Below are 5349 nucleotides of genomic sequence, written 5' to 3' on the forward strand. Positions count from 1 at the left end.
TTTGCAGTTTAGCATTGCTATGAATGCATCCCAAGCTATAGTTTCACACTTTTGTGTACCTTTAGGAGCAAGGAGAATTTCCACTGAAAAAGCAGGACCTACATACTCATACACATAACTTTACAGTAATGGAATGAAAGACTTACTATTCTTGTGGCACTCCTGATCACAAATGAGAAGGCTCTCCTAATTTGATTTCTATATCTTATTATTCTACTGTCACAATTTTTGTGTTAGTCTACAGCACTGGTGGGGTTCCAAACCCTTTTTTACTTTTTCTATATTACCTATTTTAATGTTAGGACCCACTACCAGTTCCCTATATGCGAGACTAGATTATTGGTTTCACATTTACTCGGTCCGTCTTTTCCAAAGCTTCTGCTTTTATTCAGTACATGAGTCCCCAAGACACTCTCCCCAGACAGGAGGTTGGGGGATTGGTCTCCTATGTAAACCACCAGTAAGTAAGCTTCCCAATTCAGCAAGAGAAAGTTGCCTGACTTAGCTAATAGCTCAAATCACAACAGTAGAAAAACACCCAGGACACTTCCCTGGGCTTTCCCAGTGAGGCAGAATCCTACTGACTCACTTATTCAAGGTTGTTTATAAATCAGAATTTTCTTGGTGAACCTATTTCACTAAGAGATCTCCTTTACATTGCTGATATGACTGCACGCATCAGAGATCTTCAATTCCCTTTTTGTTTTTCCTGGAAATGCTACAAAGTCTGCTGCAAATGTTGGTGGGGTAAGTTTTATGAAGTCTAGTGCTGCTGCATCAGGATTTTCTGTAACAGTCGATGGAACTATTGCTGATCCCTCAACCAACTGACCAGAACCTCAGGAATGCATCTTTCAGGGGAATCTGTGCCTCTGCTGACATTACTTAACCATAAGTAGCTGGCCTTGCTTCTGCTACTCCAAGTCAAAAAGCAGAGACCATTCCACTTTAAGTCTCTTAACCAGGCTTACTACACACACACACTTGGATACAACAAGCTCGTACTATTAATTAAGATAATACAGTGCAAAGTTTTATTTAAACCATCTTCCCCCTAGCCTTTTGCACTTGTTCAGGCCAGGAGACAGATTCACAGAAATACACATTAGAACTAATTGCATAATATAGACTAGATCCTTACAGGACACTTATGCCCTGATATAGTTTATAATACATTGTTAAGTTACGTCTGTTTCTGAGTTCCTGTGATTTACTGGTGGTTAAGTAATTCATATTTACACAGTAGATGAGATCTTGTGAAGATAAGAGTTTCTCAAGACTGGTGGAGATAACACCACTAGTATGCTGCTTCTGGAATATCTAGTTATTTTCCTCTGTTAATTTGTTTTGGGGTTTGATATGTATCACACTCAGCTGTGTGATATCACATTGTACATAATACTGTGCATTTCCATACAATCATCCACAACTTTGTTTTCTTATGCTACACAAGTAAGATACTATAACTTGAACAACTGGAAATATCACAGTCCAACAGGATTCCCTAACATATCTGCAATACTTAAAGCAGTTGTTGCCTAGTTATTATGATAATCTTCTCAGATGGAAGATTATCCATTATACATATTGAGAAATTACATCACTCTTTACTGCTGACTTGGCAAGTTCTTGACTTTCTGTTCTGTGTTCTGTCTGCACTTAGAAACTGTTATTTGTCATTGCTTTTTCCCTGCATTTCTCCTTCTCTCATTCTTCTCTCTCACAACTTACATCTTTAGAGCTTTTATTAGATGCTGCGATTCCAGATAAAGAATTGCAGTACAATGAGAAATGTACGGGGACGATGTTGAAAGAGTGATCTGCTTGTATACTGCACTTCCAGTCTTGCTCTTAAGATGGTAGTCTAAACTTGAGAATGCAATCCATGCACTTTGTTTTTGCTCTTGCTGAAACAACAGGATTTCTCTTGTAACTTCTGAAGTGGTAATTTTTAAGAGCATATATTTATAGTGATTTTATTTATGAATTTGATAAAAAAATTGAAAATGTGATTTCGTTTGTAAAGTTTGAGCATATATGTGATTCAGAGAGAATATATGAAACAAGACAGGGTAAATAAGTGGAAGAAAGAGAGCTTCTGAACCAACTTGACAGCCTGGTGGCTCTGGCAAAACAGGTAAATCTTTGTGTAGAAATTTGTCCAGGCAGAAGGGTTGGGGCAATACTTATCTCTGACCTAGACAACTTGGATTGTCTGTATGCCAGCCAAGATGACTTGGCTACTCAATGGCTGTACAGTGCTCTGGATGTCTTAAGCATCTAATTATGCTACTCAATTTATCTACCAGTTGCTTAAAATCTGGGGCCAAATTTGGAAGGCAAATGTAGAAGAGAATTTCAAGTCATCATAATAAATGAGTTGACTTCCCTTTCTTTCCTTTCTCAACAAAAGCCACTTTGTGTAAGTTTTCCTGATACTACTTGTTACATAATCTTCTGTGCTTAATGGAAGCATTTAAAATCTTTTCAGAAAATCAAAATGGGGGACATCTACCATGTCTAACTAATTTTGTTGCTCCTTTGTTTTCAATAGGTTCCCTTACTTTTACAATGCCTTCTATCTTTTCTGTTTCCTGCTACTCAGAGTTCACATTCCTATGGATTCTGTGAAAGACTAGGATTACACTTACATCAGTATCACCCAGCTCTTGCAATTTTTCCTCCTCTAAAGACACTGTAAGAGAAAAACAGAAAGATTAAAAAAAATAAAAAAGGATTCCCACCCTGATTTGTCACTAGATAAGCACATTGGATTTAATTCTACATACCTTCAGCACTCAAAATTTCCAGGAAGGTTAACAGGAGTTTTGTAAGAACATGGAATGTAAGGGTCAGGAACATTCAGAAGGAAAGGAATCTAGGTACTGTGCAAATTACGTCTGTCTCTACATTAGCACTGAAATTGCTTTTATAGTAGGCCAGTTTTGATTTATTTTTAAAAGAAAGAAGCAAATGAAAAGATGGCTGAGATGAAAATAAAACTGGAGACTATATGAAAAATTTACCTGTGGTCTTCTTCCATAATTTTCCTGTAACAATTTTTCCTTTTCAAGTATGTTGCTGGAAAATGTTAGCTTAAGTTTCAGGTTCACCAGAAGTCAGTTCATTCATTAGACACTGCAGTGTGAGGAACACATTTGACCAGGTTGTGTTTTGCAATTTCTTCATGCTTACGGTACTACTGATGGACTATAGATATACGAGGGAATTTGTGGGTAAGGAGATTTTGACATCATCTACCATGTTTGTTAGGTAGTGCCAAGCTGGAATCAGGTCAGTCAGAATCAGTCCAAGCCAGAAACGAAGTCAAGACATACACTTGCAAAGTGCATCAATGACAGCCAAGATAAAGACACTATTTGAGGTAGGAGCTTGGAATAAGAAACAAGTAGAACTAGAATAAGGTCAGGAGCTGAAGGGCTAGAAACCAGTCACAGCATGACTCAGGAGCTGTGGAAAAGGATTCAAAGAGCTAAAAGCAGCTACAGGTGTGTGGAAAACCACATACACCAAAACGATACAGACTTACAATCCACCCCTCAACTACGAGGCCTTATCAAGTCCTTAGTTTTTGAAAAAAACTATTTATAGCCTCCTACTAGAATAAAAGCCCAGCCGTGCTTAACAGGTATGATCTGCTAAAGAAGTTGTGGTCCATATCATATGCTTACATATTTCATTCATCTTTCATCTCCATATTCTATTACCATGGAAAATGACCTCTATGATGAATTACAAGAAAACATCTCTTAGACTTTATGTTCATACAAGTGGATAAAAGAAAACTATTGGGTCAGCTTTACTGCACTCTGAAGCTATAATGAGGGCTCTAAAGAGACGCCCACGACAATGTGGTGAGTCCACCTGAGACGCTGGTTTACAGTTGTTTGAAATGTCTGGCTGCTGCAGCTGTTGCTTCCATGGCTAGCTGAGAACACCCTCCTCAACCTGCTGTCTGACTGTTACTCATTTCTTATACCTCAGAGCTGCTGTTGGTGTGGCAGTGCTGCGCAGGGAAGGGAGGAATGGGTTGCTGCTTGCTTGGCTTGCTGATACCAGTCTTCTAGGGTTTGTACTGCTTGGTACAAGCAGTAGAAAGTATTCTGCGCTTGGGATTAAAGGAGATTGTGTTTGTCAATCACAGGTACTTAACACTTCAATGCCTAAATATCTTTCTCAGCTTTGAGGGGAGTTGCTTCTCCCACGCCCCCCCTCACAGTGCTAGGATATAACAACATCAGTTATTAAAATTGTTAAAGAAAACCCTCATATATTGTTAAAAACACAATATATGCTCAAAACACCTGGTTGGTATAAACTCTAACCTCTCAGTGTAGCAAGTAATACATTGTTTCCCATTATGACAAATTAACTTGACACTTTCTCCTAGAACTGGTCAATTCATCGAATCTTGCATTTTTGAATATGATTTCTTGAGTTTGCCTTAAAACACTTTTTTTTCTGTGTGGCAATTTATGTATACATCATGAGTTCACAGAAGTTTGGATATTGATCCTGGTTTGGTATGTCTAAGTAACCTCTTAACAAATCAGGAATTTCAAAGACATGACTCAGCCCTATTGCTTTATACACTTTTCTCCCTTACCTACTGATTCTGCCAGATCCAGGCATCCTGAACAGAAGTCTTTTCTGCTACAACAGGAATAAAAAGAAAGAGATATTTCTGTTGATTCAAGATGCAAAATTACTATGACAGATCTTTAGGGAAAAGATTAGAAACTAGGAGCTTTTCCCTTTTTTCTTTTCTTTTCTTTTCTTTTCTTTTCTTTTCTTTTCTTTTCTTTTCTTTTCTTTTCTTTTCTTTTCTTTTCTCTTTTCTTTTCTTTTCTTTTCTTTTCTTTTCTTTTCTTTTCTTTTCTTTTCTTTTCTTTTCTTTCTCTTTTTCTTTTTTTCTCCTACATAGCTTCCAGCTTCTTCACAAGAAAAAGGTTGTCTCCTCTCTTCATTTTGATAGTGGCTTTACTGCTTTGCACCCTCCCCCCAGTTATGTTTTTCTGTTCCAAAAACTAGTTTTTGTTACATAAAAATTTTCATCCCTTTCCTGAATAAGATTTTTCTGGAAGAAATGTGAAGACATAATGAGATATTTTAGAACATTGAAGGAAAATGAAATATGCAAAATTTATGTATTAATCTACATAAACTCTTCCAATTTGTAGAGTAAAGTGATTTTGTTTTACATGGAGAAGGTGGAGTCTGTAATGATAATTTCTTTAATGGGATTTGCAGACAGCTGAGGTGGGAGGTGTGTCCTCCTCTATACTACCTTCCCAGAGTGCCCTGTCTTTTAGGGCACGTTCCCACATG

Source organism: Corapipo altera, unplaced genomic scaffold (genome assembly GCF_003945725.1).
Source record: "Corapipo altera isolate COAL_440 unplaced genomic scaffold, ASM394572v1 61, whole genome shotgun sequence".
In the NCBI taxonomy this organism is placed as follows: Eukaryota; Metazoa; Chordata; class Aves; order Passeriformes; family Pipridae; genus Corapipo; species Corapipo altera.